Raw genomic sequence first — 16,758 nt, 5'->3', positions numbered from 1 at the left:
GCAAATAGATGAGAAAAAAGCATTTGGAAAAATATAGTAAAAATAACAGACAGACTTATAGACCACATATTAAGGCATCCTGGAATAGTCGCTTTAATATTAAATGGTCAGGTAGAAGGAAAAAATTGTTCAGGCAGGTAACGTTTGGATTATGTAAAACAAATTTTTAGGGATGTAGGATGTAGGGGGTATACTGAAATGAAACGACTGGCACTAGATAGGGAATCTTGAAGACCTGCATCAAACCAGTCAAACGACTGAAGAAAAAAAACAGCCGTATACTTTATAAAAAAAAAAAAAATAATAAAAATAAACATTAGGAGAGTATTTGCATAACTTTAATATTTTAATATTTCAGCTATAATCCATTTCAAAGGAAAAATGTACATGTATATAATAGTTAAACTCGTTAGAAGAATGAAATCAAAAAAGAAGTGATTCCAGTACATAAAGTAGGAAACCCTAAAAATTAATTGTTTCATCATTTTTGATTTAATAGTAATTAGAGTTTGAAATAATTTACCATATTCAGTTATCATTTAATTCATACTTTTATTTTTTGTTATATCCTTCGATTACTGAAACAATTATGGATTATTAATAAGACTTTACACATAATTTTATGCTAATTTTAGTAATTCAATAGAAGATTTTAATTAATTCATTCCATAAAACCGTTATTTATAGTTTTTAACTAGTTTAATTTCTTTTATCATTTTCAAATAGTCCAACTTTTTCGTATGTTACTTTTATATATTATTTAATTAGAAATTTTGAAAGTAGAATTCAACGGCTACCATAAAATCCCTTTAGATTATTTTTTTCGTCTTTTTTATGTCATTCATTTTCAGATAATCACATCACACGAAATAAGGTTAGAAGTTAAAATATTACAAAAAAAAGGACAAAGATAGATGAGTAATAAAATGAAATATAAATTTGTGAGAAGAAATTAACAAGTATTTCTCATAGATTCAGGAAAAATAAGAAAATAAATATTTTATCCACTCAAGAAAGTAAGAGCAAATCTTGGGATAACCATTTAAATAAAGAAGTAATAAATGTAGAGAAAAAGTAGACGAAAGAGGTGAATAATAAAAGTGCTCGTAATGTTTTGAGCACTAAATTTTTTTTCATAAAAATATATCATTGTAAAAAGACTACTTACAGTTCTAGACTGTCCTGCTTACATCGAATCATCGTTTGGGACTTTTTAAAATTATTTTATAACTTTTGTTATCAAAATATATTATTTTTAATAAAAAAATAAATAATTTTAATAAAAAAATAAATATAAACATTATTTCTAAGGAAGGAGATATATTTAAGTTGGTTAAAAATGGAAAAAGATCTCTTGTTAGTCTAACAGCAACATAAATTATTAGAAAAAATAAAATTATGTTGATAAAACATAACTTTATATTAATAATAATTCTAACAGACTTTTTAGTCAATTTCAAGAGAAAAAAAAATATACATAAAAGCAATTTAGTGATTAAAGTTATAAACAAAGTTTATGTATTAAAGTCATAAAATAAATGATTAAAGCAATGATTAAAGGAATGAAATCAAAAGAAATTTAAATTAAATTCTCTAGCCAACTACAAAGACGACGGATTCAAAGTTAGGTAATAGGAAATGAAGATAAGTTGATGTGGACGTTCATCCAACAGGAATATCTTAATTATAAGATACGATCGTTTACGATCAGAAGTGATTCATTTATCTCTTTTATGTCTAAAAATACAAAAATCCGATATGAGGCAAGAGATACAGTTTCAAAAAAAAAATTAATAAAACTGTTACACATTTTATAAAAGTTGAGTTTATCTTCTTTCAGGAATCTTTCATTTAGAAATATCAAAACTAATAAAATACCAAAAGGTTTTCATTTATAATAGATAAATTATGCGTAAAAACATTTTATAATAAGTAATAATTTTTCTCCAAAGAGAAATTTTCTTTTAAATTAAAATAAAAAGTACAGATTTGTGTTTGGATTAGATAAGAAAAGCATTCCTGAAAATTTCATTCTTTCATATTTGTGGGTAAACAAAATGGAAGAGCAAACAAAAATTTCCAAACGAAATTACATTTCTATTACTTTGAAAAAAAACTGGCTTAAAAATATTCCGTCGTAGGGATAAAATGTAATTTTCAGAGAACTAATAAAATTTTCATTTTTGTAATAGAATTTATCATATATATTAAATATTAAATGAGATTTTTTTTTTATTTATATAAAAAAACATACAAAATTATGATATAAAAAGTATATAACCATATATTTTTTCAACTATTCGATATGAATAAATGTTTAATCTCGATATTATTGAAAAACAGAAAATTATTTTTTCAAAGGAGAAATAACAGCTTAAGTATAAGAATGACAAAAAATTTCTGCCTCATAGCAAAAATAGGAAAACTTACTTTTTTATTATTAAATGTACATACTAGAGATAAAAATACTGGCAAAAAATAAACTAAGTATACTTGAATATCTTACTCTCGTAGAGAGGAAAATTATCAACTATAAATAGCAGACGAAATTCAGTTTCATAGTCGAGTAACATAGTCATCCCTGAGAAAATTCTTTTATTACATTTAGACGCTCAGGGAAACGTAATAGAAAAATGCAATTATAGGAATATTTTATGTTACTTCATAGGAAAAAAAGAGGTAATGTATTTTCTCTTTATTTACCATAATAATTCAAGGAAAGATTTTTATTTTTTAACAAATTTTTACATGTATTTTATCCAAGTTTTATAATATTAGCACGTAGAAAATATATTTTCTTTTAAAATGAGTTCAAAACATTTAATATTTATTTATCCCATTTTTTCTTGTTAATAAAAGCTATTAAAGAAATATTTCTACCTAATGTTCTATTACTATTATGTTACTGTATATTAATTAGTTTACTGTTCATAAAATATTATATACATATAAAATTTAAAAAATATATATATTATTTCAACGATTAAACAATAGTTTTAATTGAAGAAAGCAATGTTTTGATGACAAATAATCGAGTCGCTATTTAATCGTATAAATAGCTCTTAATACATAGTTCATAATGCAACATTAACATTTAATTATTGCAATAATTTAACAATTATTCTATGATGAATTATTTTGATAGATAATAATATATTACTAGAATTAAATTTCTACAAAAAATCAATATATATATATATACACGAGGTGTGTGAGAAAAGTAATGAGATTAGAAACACTGCGAGCGATCTGGCAACGCTGTGTCTACCGGTCTGTGCTAGACCGGTTTGTTCATCCCTTCCACATGCCCAGTACGAGTTTCAACTAAGTTCGGTCAACATATTATTTTTGACAGCGCCATCAGTGAAGTTGTGTTTTTCTTGTGTGTTACGAAAACGGAGCATCGGAATTTAGAGCAACGTTGTGCGATCTAGTTTTGCGTTAAACTTGGGAAATCCGCGAGTGTGACCTTTAAAAAGTTGAAACAGGCCTATGGGGAACATTGCTTATCAAGAGTACAAGTTTTCCGCTGGCACAAATCATTTTTGGAAGGCCGAAAACACGTTGAAGATCAACCTCGTTCAGGGAGACCTTCTGCTTCAAAATCTGAGGAAAACGTTGACCGTGTGAGGGTTCTTGTGAGATCAGACCGTTGTTTAACAATAAGGATGATGAGTTAACAGTTAAATATGAACAATTTCACCGTACATCAAATTTTGACAGACAATTTGGACATGCGAAAAGTTTGTGCGAAATTGGTGCTGAAAAACCTCACGAAAGGACAATTAAAGAAAGATGTGCGTTGATCTTCTTGTGGGGATTGACAATGACCAAGAATTCTTCAATCGTGTGATCACAGGTAAAGAATCCTGGATATTTGTGTACGATCCTAAATCAAAGCGGCGAAGCGAAGACTGGCACACTCTGTCATCTCCTCGACCGAAAAAATGTCGAATGAGCAAATGAAAGATCAAAACCATGTTGATTTGCTTTTTTGACAGTAGGGGAATCGTGCATAAAGAATTTCTTTCTCCAAGACAAACTGTCAACCAAGTGTTTTACAAAGGTGTCCTTGAAAGGCTCAGGAAAAGAGTGATTTGCGTGACACCGGACATTGCAGACATGTGGATGCTTCATCGTGACAATGCCCCGTGTCACACCGCCATTTCCGTCACCAAATTTTTGACCTCAAAACGCATTTCTACGATTCCTCAACCTCCCTATTCACCTGATTTCTTTGATTCCTTGTGACTTTTTCGTTATCCCGAAATTGAAATATGTCTTAAAATGACGTCATTTTGGAACTATGGAAAACATTCAAATGACGTTGACCGACCACTTACAAGCCCTATCAGTTGAAGTCCTCCTGCTCTGCTACCAGGAGTGGAAACGACTCCGCCGGTGTATAGCTGCCCAAGGGAACTACTTTCAAGGAGATAATATTGTTGTTCGAAAACAATAAAAACTTTGATAAGTAAAAAGTCAGTCTAATTACTTTTCTCACACACCTCGTGTATATATATATATATATATATATATATATATATTTATTTTTTTTTATTTTAGGATAAAACAGGTCCCATAAATATTGGTAAGATTCATACTTTCTTTCCTCCCTTTTATCCGTAAAAATAAAATAAATTTAAAAAATTGAGTTCTTACGCATTATAGATTATATGAGTTTGTCTACGATCAGTTGGCTCTGACGCAGCTGATTTGTTAAATTAACAATGAATCTAATTCTCTATTGTCAGTCTAGTACCAGCCATCAGAGATTCAACATGTTTTATAATATCAATAAAAATAATTAACATACGAAAGTGTCATATGTATAAAATAGAAATTTAAGGATTATAATAAAATAATAAAATATTATTAAATATAAACTAATTAAGGAATGTTATTTATTTTATTGAATCAGGGAATAATTAGATGGGGAGAATAGTTAATCCAAACCGAGGTAATAAACCTAGGCGGACGTTGTTCTAGCTACTTTTAATTGAAGAAAGTAGTGTTTGGATGACAAATATTCCATTTACTATATATCCGTATAATCAGTTCATAAATTCGTATTTCATATTGCAGAATTAACAAACATTTTATGGAGTATGTCATGATAGATAATATACATTACTGGAATTAATTTAGCAAAAAAATATATATATTTATATAAATATTGTGTAAATATGAATATTAACTTAAATGCAATTTAAGTATATTTTCCTCTTGAATGGATAAAATTAATTATATTAACAAGATATATTTTACTTAAAAATATTTTTTTTATTATTCTCTTGAGTTTATCAATCAACTATAACAACTTAAATACACAACATTTCACTTTGAATTTTCTAAGCTTCCTCAGGTGACAATACTGATTCATACACACATCATACAAAATAATCTTACAAACTAAGAAATTACTTAGAATTCTCTAAGCTTAAATGTCTTAACTTAATATATTCGACGTAAAAAACAAAATTCTGTGTGAAAAAATTAAGTGTTTTTTGTTTACTAAAAAATTCATTTAATTTTCAAAAAAATTCGAAAAACAATACCTTGCTTTTCGACACTGATATTTGTATTTTCTGTCATAACTCGATTGTTAACCATTTAAAAAAATATATATATAATTTTGTTAAAAATAAAAGGCTTCATATTTTAGCAAATAACATACATTTTGATAAAACTTATATTTATGGAGGTATAACGGATAGAAAAAAAAATGGCCGCCATTTTGTAATTTTCAAAGGTATTTATGTCCTGATTATTTGTAAATTTTAAAACTTTATTACAAAGACGCTTACATAATATTTAATTTGATTCCTTTATCCGAACATGAGATATAAATGTTTTTATAAAAATAACAAAATGGCGGACAGGGGGAAATGAAGAAAAAGAAACGGCAAGAAATTGCCATTTTCCTTAGGATATTTTTTTGTTTTACAAATAAAATCCGAAAAAAGTATAGTTAGCCCAGAATTTTAGAAACATCCCATGTATATATTTATGTGGATTATATAGTATACAGAAAATGTGTTAAAATTTTAATCTTGTAAGTTAAATTTTTATTTTTATTTTAATTTATGTATTTAATACGAGATCCTTTATGATATCAATCACATAATTTTTTTTGTTCGTTTATCGGCGGCAGTTTTCAAGAAATTATGATGTGTTTTTAGATCTAGACAGTTGCTTACCCATAAAAATACTGTAAGGTTCACTGTCAATCAGTATACGCAAATAACCGAACCTATTATCGTTATTTTTTATCATCGTTAAATGGTTATTAACAGCAATTTTCCCCAAAGTTATATACATAAAAAAATGTTAGACACAGAGAAAAAATTAAAAACTTTATAATTAAATGTTTGTTTTATTTTTACATTGTAATTAAGGTGATCTAAATAACAACGACTAATAGTTAACTATCAAAATTTTATATTTATGTAGTATGGATGAGATCTCTGCTGTTAACATAGCAACTTTTCTGCTGGAGTCCACAGACGCAAAAGGCTAATGAACATCCAAAATTAGTTCAAAGTGTACACAGAATTGTTTTGGTGTATCTGGAACTGCATTTCATACAAGAGAATAGATTCGAGGAAAACAAATTATTCAATCGAGGGTTGACCCATCTGGAAAAACTGACCAGGTTGTGATACCGTAGATTACTCTGTAGTTAACATCTAAAATTCAATGTGCCAACCGATTGAAATCGGAGATATCTAAGGATAATCCAGGAACGTTGAATTTTAAAAACCAAGACGGACTTTGTGCTGTCCTTGCTATATCGTATATAAACCTAACATTGTGGATGGTTTCTCAATCTTCAACAAAATCTACTGCTTTCTTATTCAAGCCTCAACTAAAGTTAAAAGGACAGATTTTAGTTATTTTTTATAAAATATACGTAGTAAATTGAATTGTATGCTATATCCATTACATTATTGTAAAATTAAAAAAAAAATCTTGCGCAGTTCTGTTCTGTTCTGTTCTTGCGCACTACATACGATCAATTAACCAGTAGATCCTACACACAAGCATCAATTTTCAGTTCACTTCCTCTGTGACTCACTGCAAAAGCTTGTATATAATATATTCCAGCCAACATAATTTGTTTGGTCCACTCAAAGAGGCATTAAGGGGCCGTCAATTTACCTCGGACGAAACGGTGAAAGAAACGGCGCATTCCTGGCTCGCAGCTCAACCAAAAACCTTATATAATAATAACTGACTTACCCTCATATAAAATAAAGATCTTCCAGTAAGATAAATAAATAAATAAATAAAATTATAAATAAATAACCTCCAGTTATGTTTACACGGATTTGAATACTAGATCGTGGATACCGGTGTTCTTTGGTGGTTGGGTTTCAATTAACCACACATCTCAGGAATGGTCGAACTGAGAATGTACAAGACTACACTTCATTTACACTCATACATATCATCCTCATTCATCCTCTGAAGAATTATCTAAACGGTAGTTACCGGAGACTACCAGGAAAAAAGAGAGCGAAAGAGATATAACTTCAAATTTTTTTCGATATTAAATTGAGCCTAACTCAAGGTCGACTCAACCAATCTTCATCAAACGTTTACATGCGCAACTCCAAATAGACTACTAGACTACAACATGTCTATATTTTAAGGTAATTGATCCAGTAGTTTTATAGATCTTCGAGTCACATTTTATACATAGGTCTCTATAAATAAAAGAAGATTCAATTTTAAGTGAATAATAATTTCGTACTCCTCATACCTTAAAACGTAATGAAAATTAATTTTCACCCACCATTCCAACCGTGCAACCAAAAGAAATACCGTAATTTTCTTTGAATAGTCGGTAAAAAAAATTAATATTACAGTTACACCTATAATTTATCTTTCTTTATCATGTGGCTTCATTGTTTAACATTTCCTAACTTAAAACTGTGCAATTCTTCGTTCAAAAATTTATCCCCACTAACTGTAATCTTTCTGGAAAGTCTGTATTTGAATTAAATTTTATTTTACTTTTTTATGAACTTAAAATTGGTCAATATATTTTTAAGGAGGAATATGGAGAAATCAGATAATAGATTTCTGAGCAGGAAATCTGCCTTAATTTGTCTCCGAGTTGGAATTACAATCTTCTATAATTAGATAAGGACGGCCAATTTGTAGAAGACAGTAAGTAAAATGATCTCCTACATCAATAATTCAAACAAAGGTTATAATAACATCAAATAATTTTTGAACTAATATTTTTTTAATATTGTGCTAGACTATTCGTTGATGTGATGAAAGCCTTTGATACGGTAGACCTCAAAATCCTGCTAGATAGAATATATAACACAGAAGTAAACGGAAAAGCATTTATCTCAGCAGGTTTACCTCTTTTCTGTCTGGACGCATCCAGTGCACATGAATGGGTTAGGAAATTAGTGAACAAGCTAAATTCTTACACAGCATCCTGCAGGGATCTGTACTTTTAGGCCCATTGTTTCTAGCGTATGTAAACAATCTTCGCCCTGGAAAATCTAAAGACAATGTAGGTGCATTTGCAGATGATAATGCAGTATGTTACAAGTCAAGAACGGTCGGAAAATTAATAAATAATATTCAGAATGATAAGATTACTGAGAATCTGATTAACTAATAATGTCATGAGTCCAAAATAAAATACATATATACTTTTTAATGCTAAGCAATCATATATGTTTACATATCTCCTCAAATACCATATTATATGTTGTCACAATTCGACTGTAATTGTCCGACATTAAAATTCGTATAGGAAATAAAATACCTCCGAATTCTTGTTGATGCTGATTTAAGTTGAAGGAATCACATTACGTCAAGTTAAATGTTTGGTTATCTAAGAATTTTTGTATGCTAAGAACTCTTTTGTGATATTGACCTATTAAGAACTATCTAGTTTTTAATTATTAGTTCGAAGGTCGAATTATGGACTAGTGATTTGGGGAATTACTTTTTATACCAATTTAAAGACTCTAATTACAATAAAATAATCATTTATTCGAATTATAATTAATAGGCGTAAAATTGAGCATACTTAACCCTTATTTAGAATCCGTAGGATTGCACCATTTAGAAACGTGTATATCTTATAAAGTACTTACAATTTTTTTTGACGGAAGTACTAAAGAACGCTGAAACGAAAGAGAAGAAACTAAAGTATTGAAAAATGTGTTGTATACATTTCTACCTAAACTTAAAAAAGATTTACAAAAGATTTACAAAAGATTTACAAAAAGATTTACCTAGATTTACAAAAGTTTTACTCATATTTAGCTACCTTTAAATATTGAAAAAAAAAAGTGTGAGTAGGACGAAGTTTAAAAAATAGTTGGAGAATTCATATTTAACGGAGGTGAAGTATTTTCTTTCTATTGTACTATTATAAATAAGCACAACAAAATTTCTCAATCCCTTCTAAAGATAATGATTAATTGATAATAATTTATCAATAATCAAACCAGAAAATCGCTGTTGTTAATTTATTTACTATAATTACAATATTATTATACAATAAATTCAAGTTTGTTACTGTGCGTCACTTTGTAACTGAAATTCCGCAACAAAATTGAAACTTTTTCAGGAAATTAAAACAGAAAAGTGTTTTTACGAACTTAATTTTAAAATTGCGCAGATGGGTTAAACAGGTTGACCAACTTCCATTTCTTTACATCCGATGGAAAATTCAGTAAGTACCATCCCAAACAGGTTTCGAACTCAGGATGTCTTCTTATTAATCCTTCGGAAAACAATAATGTGAAGTGTTAAGTATTTTGTAATTTTTATATTGTATTAATGTTATAAGATAATGACCACTTAAAAAATATATTTTAAAAATTTGATTAATAACGATTTTTCTATTTCAATTTATTAGTAAATTTACTATAGCAACAGCCGGTCAGTGTTCGCTTCGCTCACCGAGCGTCTAGCAATTTGATTATAAGTGATCAGAAAATATTATTTCATAAACGGTTTTAATGTATTGTTAGCGTTTCGCCGCGATAAACTTATTGTAGTGTATTTTTTAGCTACAGCTCCATTTATCGATTCGCAACTTATGAAACCAAAAGTTCATTTTCGGGCGATGATAACGCCCAGGCGTTTTTCGCCCACAAACAACCAAAAAAAAAAAAAAAATTCAATAGACATTTTCCAGGAAAACTTCAATTTTTTTAAAAGAATCACTACAAAGTAGCGCTTGCGCTGTAAATTTTACTGGTTAACGACTTTAATACTGGGTGTAGAAAGGTTGTAAAAACTTCAAAAGTTTCTGAAAATCGAGATTTACCATTGTCCTGAATTTCATTTTTATACGTTTTATTTAAAAGTTATTTAATTAAATAGAAATTTTAAAAACTTTAATAGCCGATAACGTTTAATGACGATCGACAACATGTGGTTTTATTTGACATATCGTTAAATAATTAGAAAATAAATATTTTAACTATTTCAGAAAAGAAAGTTGCGTAGGTGGATTTGTTCAATAGAATTGTCCGGTTTACTACCGCATGAGCAGTCGCATCGAAAAAACAAAAACATAAACACTACCCTTGCAATAAATAGAAACTTTCTGCGAATTAAATTTTTTTGTATACCTATGGGGGATCCATAATCTTGCATTTCAAAGAAATCAACTCCTTATTTATATATATATATAAAACGGGAAAACCGGATGATCGAGAGTACATGTTATGTGTGCAAACGTAAGCCCTTGTACCGCTAGCAAACATGATATTTGAATTTTTTAAATTGATCGCACCAATCCGTAGATATAATTAAATTTCGTAAAAATAACGAATAACCAGATAACTGATGATCCAGCTTACTCATTTTCATGCAAACGTTAGCACTAAGCATTATAAAAAATAAGCCGTTTGAATTTTTGAAATTGGTCATACCGTCTCGCAGATAAAAATGAATTTTGGAATAAGAGAATGACCGGATAATTGAGTGTATAAAAGAAAAACACAAAAATCACCCTTGCAATTAATAAAACCTTTTTACCGAATTAGATTTTTTTTTAATACCTTTGGGGGTCCTAAACCTTGCATTTAAATAAATAAACTCTTCCTTTTTTTTATAAGAAAGCTACCTATTGTAATGCGTACCATGATCCGACTTCTTGAAAATTTTGACATATCTTCGCGTTTCACATCTCTCAGACCCAAAAACCACCGTCAAAATATATAAGCCAAAAGTTTATATATACATATATATTTCACTTTCTTGTGAACACGATAACAGCCATAGTTTTGCGCCGATCAGTTTCAAATTGATACATAAAATATAACGACCCAAAATCTCGTTCGAGTTCGTTAATGGGCAAAATTGGACCATGGGGTTGGAAATGGGAGGGTTTTTTCGAAAAAAATTATCGCTATACCTTTCTTGTTAAGTAAAATATCGAATTTTTAAAGTTCCTACTATTCTTTGAATAATGGCCTTTCTTTTTCCTGTTTAGCCTCCGGCAACTACCGTTTAGATAATTCTTCAGAGGATGAATGAGGATGATACGTATGAGTGTAAATGAAGTGTAGTCTTGTACATTCTCAGTTCGACCGTTCCTGAGATGTGTAGTTAATTGAAAACCCAACCACCAAAGAACACCGGTATCCTCGATCTAGTATTCAAATCCGTGTAAAAATAGCTGGCTTTACTAGGACTTGAACGCTGTAACTACCGACTTCCAAATCATCTGATTTGGGAAGACGCGTTAACCATTAGACCAACTCGGTGGGTAAAATTGAATAATGGCCTAAAATTTCTCTAAGTAACGTTTTTTGATATCACCAATTACTAGCCCAGGATTGGAAAAAATAGGTTTTTGAAGACAACAAAAAAAAAATCATACCTCTCTTAATAGGCACACTATCGAATCGTAAAGTGGTCGTTAGTACTCTCAACATTACCTGAAAAATTTTATTCAAACTTTTTGATGTGACTAACCGTATTGGCAAAGGATACCAAAATGTTGTTGGAATTGTAAGAAGATGGGGCTTGTGGTACGCTTAACATTTTCCCATGAAATTTTTTCATATGCAACAATTGCATATTGCGTAAATTTGAAGTTTTTCTTAACTTTTATGTGGAAATCATTTTTATCCCTACTTAGCGCCGGTGAAATCTACCTCCGCCTTTCGCTGTGCCGAAAGGGATTTTTATACATATATTAAAGAAGATATATGGCTAAAAACTGAATCGACCTTCAACTTAACTGTTTGACGATTATATCTTTTCAATTAATACCGATCTTCGTCATTGTAATTATTCTAGTAAAAACCTTTATAGGTTGACGTTTCATGAATTAGCATATATATAACTACAGGAGAATAAATAAAATCCAAAGAAAATAATTGGGATTATATTTCAGCAATTATAGTATGTCCAAACGAAATGCAGGATTTAAAGTTACAAACTGAACCTTTATTTATACATGAATTGGCAAAGTTCTTTAAAAGTACTTTAAAAGAGTAAACACTAAGATTAAGTATGGGAAATAATAACCAAAATGTGTACTCCACATCTCATAATGACACAACCTATTGAAAAAGTTTTCAATCACATTTTCGCAAACTGTGGTTCAATTGCGTTAGCACACCAGATTTCTTCTTTAGATTTAGGAATTATTAGCGGGCGTTTGCTGCAAACCATGGACTTTACAAATATCCAGACATAAAACTCATACGGTGTTAGATTCTATAGCCTTGGTGGACAAGTGTGATATTTTTTTAAATCAGCCGCCGATAAAATTTCTGCTGTATCAACCATTATAAATGACTTCGCTCGCCCTATTACATGATCCGCCATCCTACTGAAAGAATATCTTATAATGATAGAAGCCAAAATACATGGCTTCCAACTGAGGCCGCAAAACTGTTGTTATCATCTTGCAATAAAACACATTATTGAGTAATTAAGAATCTCAAAAGGTCCATAAGTTACTGAGCATGATGAGAATATAAACTTATATAGCGTAAATAAAATTAAACAATTTTAATAATTGGCTTTAATAAAATTAACTTCTACGGGTTAAAATGAATGAATAAGATTTTTAAATTATTCTAACTTTATTAGAAGTTAAGAAGATAATTTTAGGAAATAAATGTTTCTTCACATATTGTCTAACAATTATTATCGTATTTACTAAAATCTCCTTTTTCGTATATATTAAAGCGTAATAAGTTTTGATTAAAAGAAAATTCATAAACAGTTTGTAGAACATAATTCTTTTTTTTTTAATTTTTTGTTGCCATAGACATGGTAACAAAAAATTTAATAGAATGTCTATGTAAGGTTTGTTAAAATAACCGAGATTATATAATATATAACCTACCTTACATTTTTCTAAATACAGTAGTATTTAAATTAATTTAATTATTCATCATTGTTTTTTATTATTTAAATTTTACAAGAATATTTAAAAATAAATTTTAATAAAATAAATTGTAATGTAACTCTTAAATATTGAATCAACGTTGTAAAAATTATTCTGAAAAAATTCTGAACTTGCAAGGGTTCATAAGCTAAATTTGAATAACCACTGAGGTGGCGGAAACACGATCAAGCCTATTGTCGCGTGTTCGAAGTTCGATCAGGATATCGAGAAATTGACAATTGAAAATGTTTATAAAATTAAAATTTATTTGTTTAATAACATACATAAAATAAGACGAATCAATAATAAATTAATGACAATAGTAATAATAATAATAATAATAATAATAATAATAATAATAACAATAATAATGCCCTGAGGTAGATAATCCCCACGTCCGGAACACAACATCTATGTTCCACGTCCAGGGCGGCAACAGCTGTACCTTTGTACATCACATATAGCTGGCTAACGGGGTTCCGAGTAAATTCCTCGGTTATGCTTTGCTAAGTTTGACCTGGTTCCAACTTCAGGTCACTAAACGGACTGGATTTTTGGCTACCTGCAGGAAATGAAATAACAAACGATTTTGGAAATGGATTCATACCATTCTTAGAGCTGGCGATGTGGCGGCCAGGGTCAATGTTATTGCAGGTGTAACGGAGACCCTTCCGTTGTCCACATGCCCCCTGCGATGGCAAGCATGTAGCAATGGTGCCCATGTATGTCGGTGCATGGGAGCTCTGAAAGCTTCGGTGAGTAGGAGCCTGGAGTCAGTGCAGAGACTGCGCATCCGCTCTCTGCCAGGACATATGCCGGTTCCACCGGAGTACCGGATAGGACCTCCAAGGTTAGTAGCCCTGGAGTGGGGGTGTACCCCGGCGGCTAGCCTTGCTACAGAAGGGATCCACTGTTCATGAACATTGAACATTCAAACGTGGCAGAGGGTGCACGTAAACACCCTCGTTTAGAAACCGCCGATTCGCCACAAGCGAAGCGGAAAAAAGTAAGGAGAGTGATAAGATTAGAAAAGATGCTGATAAAATCAGTAAAGATTTGAGAAAAGCTTTGTTTGGAAATAATGTTCCCAAACCAAGATTTTTGGTCATTACAAAAGAGAATGGTAACTTCCAAAAGGTAAGTCCATTCTTAATTGCCAGAGAGATTACAAATTGTGCTGGTGGTCCTGTCAAGGAAATCCGTAAGACGTTTAACGGATTACATGTCGAAACTATAAACGACATGCAAAGTCAGAAAGTCCAGGCGTTGAAGAATATCGGTGAATTTGCGGTTACTGTCCAACCGCATAGTACACTTAATTCATCTAGAGGAGTTGTTGTTTGCCGTGATCTTCTTAACTGTACTGAAGAAGAAATAGTGGAGGAAATGTCTAGTCAGGGAGTGACACATTGTCGCAGACTTTCTATGAGACGAAATGGTGAGATTCTTCCTTCGGCCTCTCATGTTTTGACATTCAATAGGCCAAGTCTTCCTGAAAAGGTACGAGCTGGCATCCATCGGCTTGATGTACGGGCATTTATTCCGCAGCCGATGAGATGTTTTAGATGTCAACGTTTCGGACACACTGCAGCTAGATGTGAAGCGCAGGAAATTTGTATATGCGGAATGAAGATTCATGAGGGTGATCCATGTAAAGACCCTCCAGTCTGCATTAATTGTAAAGGGCACCATAACTGTCGATCCAGGAACTGCCCAGTATACAAATCAGAAATAGCCATTCAGGAGGTTAAAACGCTTCAAAAAGTCAGCTACCCTGAAGCGAAGAAGATTGTAAACCTACGTACACCTAGACCATCGACTTCATACGCAGAAGCAGCTGCTGCTCCTCCCCCCACACCTAAAATCAACGTGGAGCAGTTGCTTAATACGATGGCACCAAGTCTCGCGACAATGATAGAAAGAATCATTGATTCCAAGATCGAGTCGACTCATCAGATACAACAAAGTAAACATGAGAAGGCTCAATCCCGGACTGACGTCGCCGACAGAAGACCCGTACCAGCGCAGTTTAAAAAACCGGCAAAATCCTCGATTATAACTCCAGCAATAGACGTAATGAAGAAAAATCTTGATCTATCCAACAAAGATCTAAAGATCACCCCGACGACGAGTCATATAGCTAAGGATACTGTGACAAGAGTACAGGAAAAATCTGCGTCAACCAAAATGGAGGTGCAAGTAACTATCGAAAAAGCACCAGACACAGACGATATTAAAACCGTACCTACAGAGGCCCCAAAAGCTCAGAGAACAACTGTGGCGAGAGCATCTGTATCAGCCGGCCCAAGCACAGCCTTAGACATTGAATCGAGTTCATCAGCCGCCGAAAGTGCATCGGTTGCAAGTTTAGACTCAATTGCAACGATGCTCACAGCACCATTGAAGCTTTCATCACCTGATGTAAGCCGGCGAACGTCATTGGCGTCAGAAAGAGAAGACGATGCCATGTCCGAAGCCTCAGACACTCTGTCGTTGGAAGTTGAGGCCGTTCGCAGAATGGAAAAACGGTGTAAAAAAGGTTGGCCGAAAGGAAAGCCTAGAAAGTAATATAATTGGATCAGAAATTATAAGGAAAAGTAAAATTTTGATCATTTTTTTGACACATGAAAATGTGAAATTTTGAACCTTTTTTTTTATTTTTTTTTGAAGTGGGATGGGGCTAATGACCAAAGTAGTCGATGCCCCTAAAAACCTCAAAAAAAAAAAAATAATAATAATAATAATAATAATAATAATAATAATAATTATTATTATTATTACAGGAGGCTCCCAAGCCTCCTGTAACTGAAGTGGCCTCTAAGCCTCAGAGGCCACAAAAAATCACACAGGGGGGGGCGAGTGTCCCCCCTCCCACAGGCGGTGACCGGTGCGATACCCGTGTTGGGGAGCGGGCAGGTTGTCGCCTCTCAATCGGCGCCTGAAACAGGCGCCGATCCATGCCCGTCGTCGTCGGCGGCTTCGGTGGTCTCCGATACGGAGACCGGAAGCCTTACAGGCGACGACCTTCTCCGCGAACACGATGCTGTTCGTAGGATGGAGAAGAAAAGGAAAAAGGGATGGCCGAAAGGAAAACCCAGGCAATAATTTAATTAAAAATTAGCGAGTCGATTGTACAATGGAACATCAATGGATGTTTTTCAAACATCCATGAGCTCCAACGCTTGGTACATGACGTAGACCCGATTTGTATATGTCTGCAAGAAACGCATTTCCGCCGAAATGAAAATTTTAAATTAAAAGGATTCGATATATTTCGGCGAGATCAACCGCCAAATGTAAGAGTTAGAGGTGGAGTAGCTATATTAACATCGACTAGAGCTACCACCGAAGCGGTTGTT

The sequence above is a fragment of the Lycorma delicatula genome, chromosome 1, assembly GCF_047948215.1.
Source record: "Lycorma delicatula isolate Av1 chromosome 1, ASM4794821v1, whole genome shotgun sequence".
Taxonomy (NCBI): domain Eukaryota; kingdom Metazoa; phylum Arthropoda; class Insecta; order Hemiptera; family Fulgoridae; genus Lycorma; species Lycorma delicatula.
Note: the sequence above shows the minus strand (reverse complement) of the source record.